At 39.3% G+C, this 20,044-nt stretch overlaps 1 long non-coding RNA gene across 1 annotated transcript in view; it reads left to right on the top strand.

Annotated features, from left to right (window-relative positions):
• The first annotated feature begins 2,253 nt into the window (after positions 1-2,253).
• The window catches only part of LOC137543998 (uncharacterized), a 63,523-nt gene continuing 45,732 nt past the window's right edge, over positions 2,254-20,044 (top strand). Inside the window, exons 1-2 of the long non-coding RNA XR_011025693.1 lie at positions 2,254-2,426; positions 2,526-2,547. This is a non-coding gene — a long non-coding RNA (uncharacterized lncRNA). The remainder of the gene's footprint in view (positions 2,427-2,525; positions 2,548-20,044) is intronic.

The raw sequence follows: 20,044 nt of genomic DNA, 5'->3' as shown, positions 1-20,044 counted from the left end.
ATTTTCACCTCGGGTGTCCTTTGACCACTTTACCCCCATGCGTACGAATTTCTCCATCCCTTATTCCATCCTTTAACCCCCAGGGACAGAGAAATCCGTACTTTCCGCGCTCCCGCCACTGCCTGTGCTCCCGCTCGCTCTAGCGCGCACTCCCTCCGCAAACACGCCGCCCGCTGCTCGCCCGGAGATCAATGAACGGGAAAATCCATTCCCGTTCGTTGATCTAAGCCCCGCAATGATCCGCTGCTGCTCCGCTGAGCAGCGCGATCATTGTGAGAAAAAAACAAACTCCCAGCCTCCTAGTACTTTCTGCAAGCGTCCGGAAGGACGCTTGCAGGTCGCATTAAACAAAAAGTTACTGTGGCCATCTTGTGGCCAAATAGTAAAACTACACCCTAAAGCATGTTTTACATACAAATAAACTAGTTTTACACAAAAAATGAACTCCTTACCTCCCACACTCCCCAATTTTTATTTTTTTTGTAATTAAAAAAAAAAAATTTACAATTAAAAAAAATACATAAATAGTTACCTTAGGGACTGAACTTTTTAAATATTTATGTCAAGAGGGTATAACACGGTTACTTTATAAACTATGGGCTTGTAATTAGGGATGGACGCAAAACCGAAAAAAATGCACCTTTATTTTCAATTAAAATATTGGCGCCAAACATTGTGATAGGGACATAATTTAAACAGTTTTATAACCGGGACAAATAGGCAAATACATTTAATGGGTTTTAATTACAGTAGCATGCATTATTTAAAAACTATAAAGGCCGAAAACTGAAAAATAATAAATTTTTTTCCCACATTTTTTCCTATTTTCCCATTAAAACACATTTAGAATAAAATAATTCTTGGCATAATGTCCCACCTAAAGAAAGCCTAATTGGTGGTGAAAAAAACAAGATATAGTTCATTTCATTGCGATAAGTAATGATAAAGTTATAGACGAATGAATGGAAGCAGCGCTGAAAGGTGAAAATTGGTCTGGTGGTCAAGGGGTAAAATCCCTCAGTTGGGAAGTGGTTAATATTATTGATAACAACAATGAACTATATAATAATTTATAACAGTCTAGTATTAAAAGTGCATCATATTTCTCTATATTCTGTCTGTCTGTCTATCTATCTATCTATCTATCTATCTATCTATCTATCTATCTATCTATCTATCTATCTATTCTGTCTGTCTTTCTACCTTACCTATTATCTTATTTTTCATCACTATCTAGCTTTCTCTATCTCTATATGTCTGTTTATCTGTCTATCCATCCATCCATCTATCCAATCTCTATCTTTTTTTTATCTCCATATCTATCTATCTATCTATCTATCTATCTATCTATCTATCTATCTACAGTATTAATCTATCGTATATTTCTAAGCTGCATGTCATGCTCTTGTATCTACAAAATAAATACTCATGTATTTATTAGTAAAATCAATGTCCCTTTCCCTAAGTGCAATATTATTACCCTGTGCACAGGGCCGGTTCAAGTAACAATGGGGCCCTAGGGCAAAATTACCCTGGGGGCCCCCAAACAGACACCCCCCCCCCAACCAAAAAGCGTCATTAGAGGCCCTTTGTTGCAGACAAATGTCCCTCCTGGGCCCCTGAGCTGGCTGCTGACCCTCCCCCAATCACCTCCCAACTTAACAGACTCTGCAGAGTCCCTGGGGAGCAACAGTTAAGATGTGGGAGGGACACCTTGGGGGCCCCTACAGGCTCTGGGGCCCTGGGGCAATTGCCTATTTTTTCCTATGGTAGCTCCGGCCCTGCCTGTGCAACCTGCAGACTGATAGTTTACTGTGATTCATATAGAGATTTGAGCTGGCATGATTTCTTTCCAAAACATTTTCTTCAATACTTCCTTCAATATTTCTAGTTATGGGCTCTTCTATAGTCTTGAACAGCCATATCATATGAAGTATCCTAAAGTTTAATAAGTGATGAATGAATGTTCTATCTTTGTAGAGGTCACACAGACATTGCTCATATAATACATCTTTAGGGCAATGTACTCTTTTCACACCCATCATATTACTGTGATGTTACTTGTAAGAAAAGCAGTCTGCTGTAAGAGGTTTGTCTTGGAAAGTCCAATAGTTTCCAGTAAATAGCTGTAGAGCAGTGAGGATCTCTGGTTTGCTGCTGTTTTGTGTAGTCACTATGCATTGCATCACATGTAAGTGTATCATGTTATATCTAGTGTCATTAGTCACAGGGTGCAGCAGGAGCTGAGGCAGGAGGAGCAGGCAGCACACACAACCCTGGATCAGCAGTGACAAGCTGTGTGGTGATTGCACACAATGACATAAGGCTGGAAAGGGAGATTTTGCTCTTCTAGGAAGGACAGTGCTATTCACATCACTTACATACAGACTGATATCCAGACACACATCTCCATCTCTCTTCATTCTGTAAGGAAATATGTGCCTTGTTAGCATTATAGCTCTCAGAATTTATTGCTGGACTTCCTGTGGATACTAAACAACTCTCTTTTTCTACTTCTTTTCCAGGAGTTACACTGTTGTAAGTCAGGTAATTGTTTTACATGTATACTCCCAGTACTCAACTTGGCTCTTCCCTAACTTTCTGCATCCCCCCCCCCTTCCCAGTTGTAACTGTTTAATTTTCTCTCTCTCCCTCCCTCTCGGTCTCCTGTTTTCAGATCATCATGTCTTTTTCTCTTTAGTTTAGGTTTCCCACAGACCTCCTTCTTTTTCCTCAGTCATTGCAATGGACCTGAAGCAAAAGGAATATGGAGGTAGCTATATTTCTTTCTTTTAAACAATACCAGGTGCCTGGCATCCTGCTGATCTGTTTTGCTGCAGTAGTGGCTGAATCTCACAACTGAAACAAGCATGCTGCCAATCTTGTCAGATTTTTGTCAGAGCAGCTGATCTGCTGCATGCTTGTTCAGGATCTGTGACGAGGCAGAGGATCGGCAGGATAGCCAGGCAATAGGTATTGTTTAAAATTAAATAAATCTATTAGCCTACATATCCCTCTCACTTCAGGTTCCTTTTAAATTCCTCTCATCGTTTTTCTTTCTTTCTCTCCTTTTCTCTAGTTTTTATTTTTATGTATTCTATTTTATATTATATGTGCATCACTTATCTCATCCACCTCAAAGATCTCCAAACATTTCCAGTTGCGATATCATAGTTGTTCCAGAAGTTCCAGACTGGATTATTGGACAGCTGTCTACTTATTTTCAGTGGTTTGGATGTTGACATGGGTCATGTCAGATCATAGTTAGAGTTCATAGAGATATATGTTTTAGTGTCCTTGTGATTGCAGTTAGAAAATCCTCGACAAGAGGGATTACTTTTTTAATTTAAATAAATCCTAATCAAGCTGTATTCAGTAAAAAAAAAAAAAAAAAGAAAGAAAATGTTTTCACTAAGACATTGCTTAAGACTGCAATCAAACAACTAAGTAAATGACTAACCTGTTAGCAATCTGTACTATGTTTCAGTATGACAACTGAAGTGATTAGAATGTGGAGGCAGCCATATTTATTTTCTTTTAAACAATACCGGTTGCCTGGCAGCCCTGCTCATCTATTTGGCTGCAGTAGTGTCTGATTAACACCAGAAACAAGCATGCAGCTAATCCAGTCAGATCTGACAATATTGTCAGAAACATCTCATCTGCTGCATGCTTGTTCAGGGGCTATGGCTGAAAGTATTAGAGGCAGAGGATCAGCAGGATAGCCAGGCAACTGGTATTTTTTAAAAGGAAATAAATATGTCAGCCTCCCTATCCCTCTCGTTACAGTTGTCCTCTAAAAAAATCCTGATCCAGGTTTTCTGGGTCATTTTATGACATGCTCTCTGGAGATCCCTCAGTAATCAGATTTACTTCTTTGTCTTTCTCTCCCTCCAGCCTTTTGTCCTGATGGGCTGGTAACAGTCATTTCTGTTTAATAATCTAGTGTTTTTTTAATTATTATTATTATTATTATTATTTTATTTCAATGGTGAGTTTATAGATATCTATTAATGAAAAGGGAACAATGGAAGTATTTAGCTTACGGAATGGTGCCCAGTTTTGGTTCCCTGTAAGTAAGTGTATTCATGGTGCATGCAGATGACATCACACAGCTGCTCTCCCAGTGGCAGCAGACCGTGACAAACCATATGTCACTTGCAGTGAGGTGACATCAGCTGAGAGTGGATGGAATTTTCATGTCACTGGGCTATAATGCTGTCACTGCAGGGACTGTCACAGACATGTTACAGGGCACAGTGCTTACACATGCCCAGTGGTGCCACTCTGTTTCCTGCAGGCAGTCATGAAGCTGTATATCCTGTAGTCACTATTACTCTAGTGACATCCTACAGATTATTAGATCTGTTTACTAAGTACAGGGATATTGCTGCAGCTCCATATACTGTAGGCAACACTAAAGACGTGTGTGCTCTGAAATACTGTATTTATTAGCAATATGGAGAGGCAAAGACTGGCACTAGATGAAACAGAGGCAGTGGGTACACCGGATCCTGTACTATATGCTAGGACGTGCTCTCAGAGGCATACATTGGCATGATGAGAAGGAGGAGAAAGAGGCACTGTAGTAGCAAAAATATATGGTACCTTTAATCCACGGTGTAACAGACAGCGGGGTACACAGTGGGGGTGAGGGGATGCCTGACAGCTGTTTCGCTAAGAAAGCTTCTTCAGAGGCAGATAAAGAACTGTATTTATTAGTATATAAGAGCCGGTCTAGTTCCCCCTCATCTTCAAGTGTTTACTAGTGTAATCGAGCGGTGGAAGGAGTTTGTATGTCCTCCCTGTGTCTGCGTGGGTTTCTTCCGGGCACTATGGTTTCTTCCCACAGCCCCCCAAAAACATACAGATAAGTTACCGTAATTGGCTTTCCTCTAAATTGGCCCTAGACTACGATACATGCACTGCACAATATAGACTTATGACTATGGTTGGGATTAGATTGTGAGCCCCTCTGAGGGACAATTAAGTGGCAAGACAATATGTTCTGTACAGCGCTGCAGAAGATATAAATACTAAATAATAATAAAGTGTAATTTGATCTCTAGGCTGTGTCAGCACAGAAATTCGGCAGTCCTCAGCAGACAAAGCCAATAAGTAAACACAGGATGTTAACCCTTTGTCTGCTTCAATAAAAGCAAGAAGTAGACACACTGCAGATTTATTGCAGGATTTGTACAAGCTGTAACAAATAACTTTTTTTCTTTAAAGGTCATTATGCTGGTGCTTATCACTTAGAGCAGGGAGGAAGTTCTGAGCTTAGGTCTGCTATAAGTAAAGTCACAGCGCTCTATTATTCCTTCATACTACAGGCAGTGAAACTGTATGTGCTCTGATCCAGAGCAGTGTTTCTCAACATGTTAGTAGTAAGTGTTCCTCTTGAAAGCTTCTGCTCACCAAGTACCCCCTGGCATGATCAAGATTATCTTGTGCACCCCTCGTCACAGATACATTTAAAGTGGAACTGAACTCTTGCACCGGACAAAAGGAAAACATCGAGAAATACACCCTGTATGTATTTAGAGAGTTTAGCCTGTGTAATTTCCCCTCATTTGTGTCTAATCACTAGTTGTAATTTGATCTCCCCCTGTGTCACATGACTGCCTATGGCAAATAAGCCCATTTGAAAGCACAGGCTGTAAACAATAAGTCTGCTTCCATGAATCAGGAAGTAGAAACAGTTCAGATTTATTTTAGGATTTGTATCAGCTGTAACAAAGAAATGTTTTTTGTTTAAAGGTTATTATTCTGCTGTGTATCTTTTAGAGCAGAGAGGACATTTTGAGTTCAGGTCCGCTTTAACAGTAGTACATGGTAATTGTTTCTACACAATTTTAAAGACATTATTATTGCTTTTAATATAATAATATAATAATTTGGTGTTCTTGTTTATATAGGACTTATAATTTTCTCAAACTCAAAAATTGTTGTACTAGTCGAACTTGAATATTTATTTATTTAAATATTTATATAGCGCCGACATCTTCCGCAGCGCTGTACAGAGTCTATAAGCTTGTCACTAACTGTCCCTCAGAGGGGCTCACAAGCTAGCCCCTACCATAGTCATATGTCTATGTATGTATCCTGTAATGCATTGTCTATACCCAATTTTAGGGGGAAGCCTATTAACTTATCTGTATGTTTTTGGGATGTGTGAGGAAACCAGAGTGCCCAGAGGAAACCCACACATACATATGGAGAACATATTAACTTCTTGCAGATGTTGACCTGGCTGGGAGTCGAACCAGGAACCCAGTGATGCAAGGCAAGAGCGCTAACCACTACGCCACCATTCTGAATACCACCTGGATCCATCAGAAATAACCCCTGGGTACATATACCACATGTTGAGAACCTAAGCTCTCTTCTAAATACACAATGGCCTCAATTCACGGAGCTTTAACAAACACTTTATCGAACGTTTGATAATTTACCTCATGGGTAAAATCGAATTTTGAATTCACTAAGGTGTTATATATTTATCGAATGTTTTATTGATAAAACGTTCAATAAACCTATAACACCTTAGTGAATTCAAAATTAGATTTTACCCATGAGGTAAATTATCAAACGTTCAATAAAGTGTTTGGTAAAGCCTAGTGAATTGAGGCCAGTATGTATGGCCCAATGGGGTTTTCATGTTAGGCCTAAAGCAAACCTTAAAATACCCCTGGCCTGGTTTTCCCCAACGTACTTTTAATACTGTTTTATTAGTGTCACAGCACCATCCTCCGTCTCCAGCTCCCCCATCGCCCCCACTCTGTTCCATTGTAACCTTCACAGCACCACTAATAAACCAGTATTATAAGTATCATTTACAGTGTTACATTGTTGCGCCAGTAATGTATTTTGAACAGCTGAACCCAGATAAGGAGTTTCCCCAAGCACTCCCACTTGTAAATAATGAGAAGAGGATAAACTAGACTGCGCTAAAAAAAGTACAAATTATTCTTTAACCTCCCTGGCGGTAAGCCCGAGCTGAACTTGGGCTATGCCGCTGGGAGGCACCGCTCAGGCCCCGCTGGGCCGATTTGCATAATTTTTTTTGTTACACGCAGTTAGCGCTTTGCTAGCTGCCTGTAACCTCCGATCGCCGCCGATACCCGCCAATCCGCTGCTATACCCGTCGCCGCAGCCGCCCCCCCCCCCCCCAGACCCTGTGCGCTGCCTGGCCAATCAGTGCCAGGCAGCGCTGTGGGGTGGATCAAATTCCCCTTTGACGTCACGACGTCGATGACGTCGGTGACGTCATCCCGCCCCGTCGCCATGGCGCCCTCCAAGAGATCCCGTTCTTTGAACGGGATCTCTTGATCTCCGTTCGCCGAAGGCGATCGGAGGGGCTGGGGGGATGCCGCTCAGCAGCGGCTATCATGTAGCGAGACATTGTCTCGCTACGTGAAAAAAAAAAATTTAAAAAAAGGTATTTGCTGCTAATAATATAAAATGCTTTGCATATGCAATGAGCAAGAAATGAAGAAAAACTTACAAGTGCAAGTATGATGCACTAAAACTCTCAATCGCAACCACCACCCTACTGCAGTAGGAAAAAATAAGATATAGAAAATATAAAAAATATATTCATATGCTGTTGAGCGTGTTAGTGCATCATACTTTACTTGTACGTTTTTATTCATTTCTTGCTCATTACATATACAAAGCATTTTATATCATTAAAGAGTCATTTGTACTTTTTTAGCGCTGCCTAGTTTACCCTTTTTTTTCAGTTTTGAAAGTATGTTGAGGGGAAAACCGGATCAGGGGTACTTTAAGTGATATGTGACATGATGAGATAGACATGTGTATGTACACACAAATAAATATGCTGTGTTGCTTTTCTTCTTTCTCTGCCTGAAAGAGTTAATATTCATCTATGCAACTGACAGTTTCTGTCCAGTTGGGACACAGTGGACTAAACTGTCCCTCACTGATAAGGAATTACAGCGTAAAATACTTTCCTGATAGAGAAGTGGGCTTATGAGAACAGGAGATAGATAAAAAAGGTCAATAGTCCATATATTTTAGCACCTTGAGACATGGGGCAGACTGTTCATTAACCACTTAATGACCACAGTCTTAAACCCCCCTAGTGACCAGGCCATTTTTCACTAATTAGGCCACTGCAGATTTAAAGGGAACCAGAGACGAAGGCTAGTTGAAAAATGAAAAAAAGGTGTTATACATACCTGGGGCTTCCTCTAGCCCCATAAGCCTGGATTGCTCCCACGCCGCTATACTCCGCTGCCTCTATCGCCGGTACCGGGTCCCGTTACTACCGCCGGACGCGACCAGTTGTACGCATGCACAGGGGCTCTCTCCGGCTTTGTATGCATGCGCCTGTGCAGTACGGAGGGAGTGCACTGCGCTTGCGTCGACTGGCTCAACTGGCCAAATTACGGGACCCGGTACCGGCAGACAGAGGCAGCGGAGGACGTCGGCGTCGGAGCGATCCAGGCTTATGGGGCTGGAGGAAGCTCCAGGTATGTATACATTTAGTATCATCTTCATCTCTGGGTCTCTTTAAGGGCTTGCTGCAGGGCCGATACAACTCAGCACACAAGTGAATCCCCCCCCCCCACCACCCTTTCTGTCCACCAACAGAGCTCTCTGTTGGTGGGCAATGATCGCTCCCAGGATGTTTATTTTTTGTAAATATTTATTTCATTTATTTTTTAAAAAATGTATCTATTTTTTTATTTTTACAACATCCCCTCCCTTCCTCACCCCGCCAGCCAATCACTGTGATCGGCTGTCATAGGCATCGGCCTATGACAGCCGATCACTCTTGTAGGTCCAGAGGGGACAGCCGTGTCACACAGCTGTCCCCAGTACAGCGCTGCCGTAGATCGCAACGCTGTACACTGTAAATAGACAGCACCGTCTAAAGGTAGCCATACACTGGTCGATTTGCCATCAGATTCGACCAACAGATAGATCCCTCTCTGATCGAATCTGATCAGAGAGGGATCGCATGGCTACCTTTTACTGCAAACAGATTGTGAACCGATTTCAGCCTGAAACCGTTCACAATCTGTTGTGGTGGTGCTGCTGCTGCTGCCGCCGCCGCTCCCCCCCCCCCCCCGCATACATTACCTGCTCCGACGGCGCGACTCCAGTCCCCCGGTCACCGCTGCTCTGTCTGCGCTCTGGTCTCCAGGTCTGGCATGCCTCACTTCTTCTAGCCCGGCAGGAAGTTTAAACAGTAGAGGGCGCTCTACTGTTTAAACTTCCTGCCAGGCTAGAAGAAGTGAGGCATGCCGGACCTGGAGACCAGAGCGCAGACAGAGCAGCGGTGACCGGGGGACTGGAGTTGCGCCGGCAGAGCAGGTAATGTATGCGGGCTCTATTGCGTCGGTCGTCGGGCACTCGAACGCCGCTAGCGACGCGCTCCCACCCGAGGGCGATCGACGGTAATTTTCCGCACGGAGCGATTGACGGGATCGGACGAAATGGATCGAAATTCGGCGTGCTGCGGGAACGATTGGCAGCAGATTCGATCCCAGTGATCGAATCTGCTGTCGAAACGGCGGCAAATCGGGCCAGTGTATGGCCAGCTTAACAGTCTCATAGTGGCTATCGTTTTTTTTTTGTTTGTTTAAAGGTTACTATGCTGTTATGTATGTTTTAGAGCAGAGAGGAGTTCTGAGATCAGGTCCACTTTAAGCTGAGGAAGTACTTGAGGTTCTGTTATCCACAACAGAAACACCAGCTTCTATATAACAGTGTTGAAACACACTGCTGAACACTCAGTTCTGCATATTAACAGAGGTATTATTGTACAACATGTTTTTATCCAACAAACAGAACTAATGCTGCCTGTCTCTAGAGTTACATCTATTTGCTTTAGGGTTAGTGGCACTGTATTTGTGCAGACAACAATAAAACAGCATTTATGCAGGATGAAGTCTTGCTTGCTAATCCAGAAATAAAGAGCCAACGTTTTCTCATTACGCAGACAGCACTGAGGCTGGATGAACTGGCAATCTGGTTCATTTAGTAACGCAGAGACAATGATCTGTGACTCACGAAAGTGAATTGTGGAAGAGGGTGAGCAATGAAGGGGAAGCTGTGCTCGTTTCAAGTATTTGCTTTATTCATATCATCTTTTATTTATAAGTCGCCAGCATAATACGCAGGGCAGTACAATAAATAACAAATTACAAACTTACATAAATAACAATTATAAAGCATGACCTTGGAGAAGAGAGCAAGAAGTTTTGAATCAGGATGATACCCTTTATTGGCTAACTTAAAATTATATATAAAAGAGTAAGCTTTCCAGAAGAGGACTCTGTCCTATGCTTCTTACATGCTTGCTTGGGATAAAACAAACAGGAATTCTCCTGCACCTCACTGGGTGTTGGAGGTGAACACAGCTTCCTGTCACTTTTCTTCACTGGCCATCTGCTTTAATGAATCACACCCAAATACTAATCTTCTGACATTTCTTCATACAACAGACAGGGACGGATTTACCTTAAAGGATTTACGAGGCCAGACATAAAAAAAAAGATCAGCACCTGTAAGTTTTTTTCTACCATAGAGGACGTCATCTGCGCCCTCCCTTTCATTCCGCCGCTTGCAATTAGCTTGAGCTGGCCCCCCGTGGGTCCCGACCCCACCGCACGGGTCGTGTTATCTTCCCCACTCAAGATGGCTGCCGAGCTGAGCCCTCCTCCAGGAGGGCTGAGAGCTGCCAGGCGCACTCGTGTCTATGCGTACTACGCAGCCACGGCTCAGCCATCTTGAGTGGGGAAGATAACACGACCTGTGCGGTGGGGTTGGGACCCGCTGGGGGGGGGGGGGGGAGGGGCAGCTCAAGCTAATTGCAGGTGGCGGAATGAAAAGGGAGGGCGTCCTCTATGGTAGAAAAAAACGTACAGGTACTGATCTTTTTTTATGTCTGGCCTTATAAGTCCTTTAAGGCACTGTAGGCACATGCCTACAGGTGCCAGATGATGGAAAGGCAGCTCACTCCCCTCCCCAAGTGCTTCTCTCCCTCCTTCCCTATGCAGAGTCCCAAGCAAAGTGTGAATGAGAGGATACTCACCCGAGTCTTTGCATTCCACCAGATCTCCCTTCACTCAGGGGCACCTCTAGCTCCCTAATCCTTGGCGGCAACTCTGGCTACTTAATACTGAGGATAGTTCTGGCTATGACAGGCAAGAGAACTAAGGGAGAAGTGACAGCTGGGCCAGCCAGCACACTTTGGATGTGGTTCAGTGGCTGTTCGTATGTTCATGGAGGGTGAAGTCTAGGGTGCCAGGACATCTGTGCCTATAGGCTTCTGTAATGTAAATCCAGGCCTGACAACAGACCATGCTGAAGGTCTATACTGTGTTCACGTCAAATGTTTAAGTGAACCTTAAGTGTAATTACACTGATGAGATAAACAATTGTATCTAACCTCCTAGTCCTAAAAATTACTTTTTTTTTTTAGGTATCTCATAGTTTTATGTTATGTTTAAAAACGTAAAAAGGTAGACTTATTGTTTTTTCTCTGCGCAATGATACAGTTTGCTCAATGATATAGTCCATGTCTCAAAGAGCTAAAATAACCCAAGTAGCTCAGGGTGACACAGAACCACTAGAAAAGTATAGGGGACTAAAACAGATCAAAAAGCCCTACTAATAAAAAGCAACGCTCAGTGTAATATGCTGCTTAGAGAAGATAATTTGGATAATTTTGCTTGAAGTGAGTAACTGGTTTCCCACAATGCATTACTACTGAATATGTAAATTATCTCTTTATGCCCCTGAAGCCAGGCTTACATCCAGAACAGCTAGTGTATAGCAAGCCCATACATTTTACAAGGCCACATCAACCCAACATACAGATAGCCTGTATCTGTATCGGACTGTTGGTCCTCCTCAGTGCATGGCAGAGATTGATATGGCTCTATGTGATGGGGCTTGGACTAGTACAACAGAATACGCAAGCAGCTCGGGGTGACCTAGAACTGCTAGGAAAGTATAGGGGACTAAAAGAGAACAAAAATCACTCCAAAATATATGAGCTAATGAGCTTTTTATATTTATCCCCTGCAGTCCGAAGCTGTTCTCTTCCAGGAAAGAGTTTTATGGCTGTAACTCCTTATTAGTGAGGATTACACTATAGCTTGACTAGGTCCCGACTGGAACCAAACTGTCGGTTGCACACCTGAATTGTTAACTATTTCAGGCAGAAAAGGGAAAAGGGAACGCAGCCCAGTTCGTATTGTTCCACCACCTGGTCAGTTGGGTGCAGGCTGAGCTCAATGACGGTGGCGTTAAATACTATTCCCCCTCTGAGTCGTAGCAACTCGGAGGAAAAAGAAATTTGGGATCCGTCTATTGCTGGCACCTGAATTACACTGGGAATCTCGCTGTGCCTCTATAGATGTAATAACATTACATCTGTGGAGCGCCCAGGTCAAGCGCAGGCGGCAGAGAGAGTGCAGGGAGCTTGCACCCAAATTACCTGCTTTGACCTAATGATTTGTATGCATGACATGGTACATATACATGTCTATCTCATCATGTCACATGTCACTGAAAGAAAACCTGTAACGGAAAAAAACTCCCCGGGGGGTACTCACCTCGGGTGGGAAAGCCTCCATATCCTATCAAGGCTTCCCCACCCTCCCCCCACCCTCCTTTGTAGAACGGCACCAGCGAAAAGGCTCAGGGAACGGTGGGGATGTAAATATTTACCTTCTCGGCTCCAGCGCAGGCACAGTATCGGCTCTCCGCTCGGAGATAGGCGGAAATAGCCGATCGCTGTCGGGCCGCTCTACTGTGCAAGTTCAAGTCTCCTTCGCCTGTGTAATAGAGCGGACCCAAGAGAGATCGGCTATTTTCGCCTATCTCTGTGCTGAAAGCCGCAACAGCGCCCCCGCTGGAGCCAGGGAAGGTAAATATAGCAAGCCTTGTCAGGCTTGTCAAGCGTGGATTGCGGGACGCTTTCGGGGAGCCAGCGCTGGATTGCCTGCACCTACAGGGGAGGGGGAAGCCTCATTGGGACCCTGAGGCTTCTCCCTCCCGAGGTGAGTACCCCCCCAGGGGAAGTTTATTTTGTTACAGAGCCTCTTTAAGGTACAGTTCTACAACTTATCTCTGCACGGTCAAGGTTTGAAATAAATGTGTTTAATTGGCTTCACACACGAAACGACAGTTACTCTGTCTGGCCACGGTTAGCTGGATTGAGTGATAATCTGATGTATGTGTTGTTTCATTGCAGAACATGCAGTCAGAAAGGATGCAGATGCGATAAAGAAAGCTGGAAAGCCTTGCCAGATAAATGAATTGTGTGTGTAGTACAACTAAGAAACAGAACATTAGTAGCTAAGAAAAGAGTTTCATATTGTTTTCCAGTACAGAAAGAGTTAAAAAAACTTCAGTTATCTATGTGCAATAGAGCTTCTCTGAGCTATTGACCCAACTTGGGTTGAATACAGTCCTGTTTTCTGAAGCACTTAAACAGACAAGAATCAGTGAGATACAGCTTGAGATAAGGGTTTACTGCAGGAAAGTTCAAAAGCTCATTAGATCTGCTCTGCTTTATAACTTAAAATACAGAGTGTGGTTTGTAAACCTAAGAAAAAATTATAACTGAAAATAAAAATTTGAGACTCTTTTCTTCGCTACTAAGTTCTTTTCATTAGCCATACTACACATTCAATTCATTATATCATAAGTATTTTCTTCGTTTCAGGTTGGCTTTAAATGTAGTCAAGAAGGGGGTGATAGGAATCCTGCAGTCCAATGGGTGAATGGATGCCTTTAGGGATTGATTTCCTAAACTAATTATTTTTACCATGTTCTCTCTTCAAGGGATTTGTATCCATTTTTCTCAACTCGATAAATACTTTCAAATGCACACAAGCTGGTGTGGAAATGACCCCTTTATTAGGTGACGTATTGTCATAGCTTCATAAAATAGTATTTGTAATCTTGCAAAAATGAAGCATAGGAAAATAAACAGTTTCCGACAAACTAAAATCAACATGTCCGATCTCCTGCCCGATCGATTCTGCACTCGATTCTGTATTGAGGACAATGGAAAAAGATAAGAAAAATGAGCGGAAGATAAGAGAATCGCCCGCAGAATCGAGTGGCAAAAAATGATCGGGCGGCAGAATCGAGCATCAAAATCGACCCGTGTATTCCCAGCATTAGATGGTCCTATTTATTAGATTCTTTTGCTGATGATTGAGTATTTGAAGCATATTGCACCTCACCAAGAAAGAAGAAATTAAAGGATGCAAATCAAATTATCGCTATAGAACAACATAAACATTTCTATCGAGGTGAGAATAAAATATATAATGATTTCAATACGTACCGTAATGATCAAAAGCTAAAATGAATATACAGGGACATGATGCAGCATGATAGAAAAGTGTGACCTTAAACATGTGTCATATTAATTTCTATGTAGGACAGTAAAAAAAGTCCATGTGTGTGCATATGCTCACCTGATCAATAGTTAATATTTCTGTTTTGGCAAGTCAAACCAAGTATTGTTTTGTGATACTGCAAAATATATATAGATCCCTATTATTGCACTGGAAATGACTACATTCATTTCATATTTTATATATAAAAAAAAAGTTCAGGAAACATTAAACATTTAAGAATAAATCTAGTAAGGTCTATATAGCTGTATTACTTTTACATACATATTGGTTTATGGATACTGCAATATAGCAGACTTATGTTTATTGCTTTATTATACATGTTTTATATTATTACTTTTTTAGAAAATTACAAGCACAGTTTAGAGAAGATTTTAATTTCTGTATATGTTTTGCTGACCAGAATCAACAGCAATGCATGATGTGTTTATATATAGGTATAGTATACACATCAAAAAACATACTTGTAAAACATTGCTTGAAATATTATTTTATTGCCTTAAAAAAAGTTTACGTTATATTCAAGTAAGTGATAGAAATACAGAGTAATAATAATCATAATTCTATGTCAAAGTAATAGATTTATGTCTTTGTGTAAGGAGACTCATTTAGTGATTATAGAAATATGGGTAGTGTTTCTGAAATGATTCTACCGATAATTTCATTTTAATAGAAAAAACATTGTCGAAGAACAAACCTAATGAAATAATGTCCCTGAGTGTCAAAAAAACTTGTCGTCAATATTATAATATTGTTTAAATGCTGTTTGTATTTGAATTCATAACCCCAAAATCACAATAAATGATAACATTTAGTATTGATATTTTGTTTTTCTACAAAGGCACTATAACATTTTTGCTTTTATTGCGATGCATAGAAGAGCATTTGTGTTCTACGCTTTGCCTAGTGAACCTTTTTTTTTGTCTTCCAACAACCAGCATGGGCAGGGGAAGCTTTACATTTTTACATTTTAGTTGCAGTAGTTTTACTGAGATCAGATTCACTGGACTGTATGCTTAGAAGGATATTTACAATTACAGCTATATTACATCATTACCTTACTGCTTAGATGATGCTATTCACAGGCTCCAAATTCACAGAATCACTGAAACAAATAACTAAATCAGCACGACGACTAAAGATGATAGAAACACAAGTAATCTTTTTCTGTCTACAATATTAGGTACATTAACATTTGCAATGATTTTGTAATCATTGTGAAATATTGTACCTCTGCCTGTTGTGGAGCACTGTAGAGGTCCAATATGCAAGCCTTCTTTAATTAAGCTGAGAACTAGAACTTTGTCTCTTATCACTGCAAAAAAAATTCCGCTTATGATCATGCAGCCAGATAAAAGTGCAGTCTTAAGCCTCATCTACACAGTACAATTTTCCATTAGATAGAGAGATCTATTAGATAGATCTACTAAGAAATTGCATCGTGTGTAAACGTCCAAATAGTTTCAGATCAATTTTGCGATAGATTTTGCTTTGCTAAGTACCCAAAATATATTGCAAAATCTAATGCAATCCGATTGGACAGATTGGAAGTTACCTAATAGATCTGTCTAATAGATCCGATCTGATGGAAAATTGTACCGTGTAGATGAGGCTTAACAATCGGTAATATAGCTGTTGGAATGCTTAAGTAAACATTTAAAAAGGTACTGTATGTTTAGACAGGTTCACCTTGCCTATTTATAAAATATTATTAAACAATCATAAAGCAATAAGCAATAAGAGTGAAAGTTAAGGGAAATCAGGATTAAAAAAAAAACATAATTTACCTATCTCTGTATATCACTGGAATAAGTAGGAAAAATATGACATTGAATACTGGAGATTTTCTCTGAGTAGTGCGCATAAACAAGGATCTCCTTGTTTATAGCTACCAAAACGTTTTTTGGTAATATGTATTGTCATTGGCATTAATATAAAAGCATTCAGTTCACTTAATTTTCCTAGAACTGGAATAAAAGCAAACCTCTTGATAAAATCACATTGTACAGGAGTGCACAGGTCAGAATTACTACATTATGTGACATTGAGTAAAGTACTTCAGTGTACTTATATTATTGTATTGAGCTCTACTGATGAAGATGTCATACAAAGAAGAATTGGGGTAGGAGTATTCTGAAGTGTTCATATAACTGGGAGCTGCAAGCAGAACTAGCAGATAAAACGTGTGTGGTTCACATAGAAGAATCAAGTAAGTATGTAGCAGATTTCATTATTTGAACATGTTATTTTAGGAAATATGCCTGGTTCATATACATACACTATTACAAATTATATATTAAAAATATTATTACATTAAAATAAAAGTTTTTGTACCAGAAACTGTATTCAGATGTATTTAAAAAACAATAAAAAATACTAAAATTCTGCTGTAATACTATCTTTATAATTCCAGATTTGTAACCTGTATTACTTATCTCCTATTACTGGGGTGATTTACTTAAAATGTTTTTGAATATAGTCCAGTGAACCTGTGTGAACTATGCCAAAAACTTGAAAAACAAAAAGCTTATTTTATATATTACTGTTTATTTAAAGGGAAAGTCCATTAGTCCATTCACTAAGTGAAAAAAACCACTTATTTTTGTATTGCTATAAACTGGAGCATTTACAGTAGTTTTATGACTTTGTAGAAAGAATCATATCAAAATTATTATAGATATAAACAATATCACTAATTATGATGAATGATAGCAAAGCATAAAAACAGTTCTGAAGAAGGGACTGTAATGGGAGCTTTTACTAGACAATATGCTTACGAAATGTCAATACAGACATATGAAAATAATAAAATAATGACTTAAATTATCACACATATCAATCCTATTAATTCTACAATAAACACATATTGAACCCTATAAAAAATACAGATAAAATAGGCAGTTAAAGACTGGTAAAGTTGTAGCCTCATAAACAACAACATATTAATACTGGTGATGATTATTTATTAATTAGGAGTTTTTCAATGTGTCTGCACCACAATTATTTTTTATGACTCTTTATGTTATGTTATTTCATTAAGAAACTTAGACTGAAACTTGTAAATGATTTTGAAAGGATAATTTACTAAGACAATTAACTAAGATGAAACTATCAATATTATTGTCAATGTTAAGTTATTATTATTTAACTATGTTGTACTACAATTTGTTTTAAAACTTGCGATTTTCTCTTATGCTGAATATCTAAATGTAAAAGCAATTAAAATGCTAATTTGATAAAAAAGAATGTACTCTCTAAATTATACATTTAAGCGCAGCATGCTTAAAGGAAAACACCTTTTTACTAAATCTATTTTGAGTATTATAAGAATAATACTAATATGTATTTCTGAGATGAGAGTTTTTCAGCATATTATTGAAAATTATTATTATTGATTTATAAAGCATTAACATATTCCGTGGCGCTGTACAAAGTAAGAAACAAACATGGGGTACCTAATACAATGGTATACACCAATATACAAAATACAGAATTGGTAATTACAATGACAAAAGTAACATGATGCATACAATGTATAACAAATTTCAAGATACAAAAAGGTAAGAGCAAAATCTAAAAATAGCTAATTGACAAAGCTTCATAAAAACGTCTGAAGTTCCAAGAATGGGAAAAGTAATTATTTATATATTTACAATTCAGCTAAAGCTATACAAGTAAAATACAATCTCTGCTTGTTTTCTGCATAATAGAAGGACGTTTCCTTTTGTCTAATAAATCCTGAACAAAGCTTCTTGCTGTGTCTTACAAAAGCTAAGTCTTGTCAAGCTGTTATCAGCCATGAAAAGGAGTTGATATTCAATAGATGGCACATTGACTCCCAATCAATGTAGGAAACTACACAAAACAGAATCTGAACACACTTGAAAAAGAATATAACACATGACACCAAAAAGTAAAATTTTCCTCTAAACCGTATACTGTGCATACATTATATAAACTACTCGATAAACAAAGTCTATTGTGCATTGCATTGTTTTAGGTCTTAAATATCCTAAATGCAAATATAAATAGAGTGTAAATAATATTATGACAATTATAATTTGCAAGTATGATTTTATATGCATTAAACAAAAACATTATAAACTGTTGCTGATCTTAGGAGACTGCTCAGCAAGTTACAAACAGAAAATGGAGACATTTATTAAGTATAATTATTTGATTCCTTTTTGAATAAATCTTAAAAGCAATAATTCAACAGATATTACTAATCAACATGCTTGCATGGGCTAAATTGCAGCATCCACAAACTGATGTAAGTGCAACAGAACCACAGGTGAGTTCTTACATTTAATTCAGCACCAAGGAATATGTTGGCGCCTTACATAAATCAATAATAATAATAATAATAAAAACTCTGACCCTTTTAAAGAAAAATTTCAAGCTATTTCAAATGTATCTAATTATTTTTGGTAGAATAACATCCGCCAATATGTTGCAGCGTCAAAAAGGAATATTATACTGGGAAGGCTCAGTGCACACATAGCAGAAACACTAGCCTTGCGGAAAATGCTGTGTTTTTGCCACTAATGGAAGTCTATAGGACGCAGGAAAAAACACATATCAAAAACGCACATGTGTTTTTGATGCGTGCGTTTTCAAAAACGCTGGTTTTGTTGCTTAGTCTTCAAAAACGCAGCAAAAATGCACATAATGAAAATCAATGTATACACAATGGTATGCATTTTACATGCGTTTTTGATGCGTGCGTTTTCAAAACCGCTGGTTTTATTGCTTAATCTTCAAAAACGCAGCAAAAATGCACATAATGAAAATCAATGTATACGCAATGGTATGCATTTTACATGCGTTTTTGTAGAAAAAAAAAAAGCTTGTTAAATGGATCTGCGGTAAAAAAACGCTAACGCAAAACGCACATACAGCGCACACAACACAAAATGAAGCTTGACATAAAACACAGCGTTTTATGTTATGTGTGCACCTAGCCGACCACACAAATCAATTTCCCGTCCGATTGACGGGAATCAGACAATTATTTCCGACATGTCAGATCTGTTGCTGATCAATAAAGGGATCGATTTTGGAAAGTTATCATCGGAAAATCAATCCCTTTAGCGATCGGGAGCAGTTTGGACATGTACACGGTACTGCTTCCTGTCCGATCACCTGTCGATTAGACAGGAAATTGAATTGTGTGTAGCCAACATTAGGGTTGAATTACCAAATTTTTAACACTTTTGGAAAAATATGCGGTCACATAATGTTGTTGTGATTTGTAAGAATTAGTAACTGGCATAACACAGTAAGATTCCACTTTTCCATAAATTTTCCACGTGTCCTATATTTTTTTTAGTGTTTATTTTGATGTTATGTATTAATATTATTATATCTTCCCATTCCCACATTGCTGCAAGTGTTTAGGTTGTTTGCTATTGTTAATTTAATTTTTATCCCTTGGTTCCTACTTTTTTTTAAACTTTATTCACAATACTCACCTGCAGGTAAGATTAATAACTATGACCCTCTTGTGCACAAGGTGAGATATTTAAAAATCTGATTAATTTCACCATTATATAAATATTGTTTTAATAAACCATATGAAGCTTTCTAAAAGGTTAATTATCTTCCTAATTATGTACATTTGAGATATC

The sequence above is a fragment of the Hyperolius riggenbachi genome, chromosome 2 (genome assembly GCF_040937935.1).
Source record: "Hyperolius riggenbachi isolate aHypRig1 chromosome 2, aHypRig1.pri, whole genome shotgun sequence".
NCBI lineage: Eukaryota > Metazoa > Chordata > Amphibia > Anura > Hyperoliidae > Hyperolius > Hyperolius riggenbachi.
The sequence above is the reverse complement of the archived record's forward strand: the minus strand, read 5'-3'. Positions and strand labels throughout refer to the sequence as shown.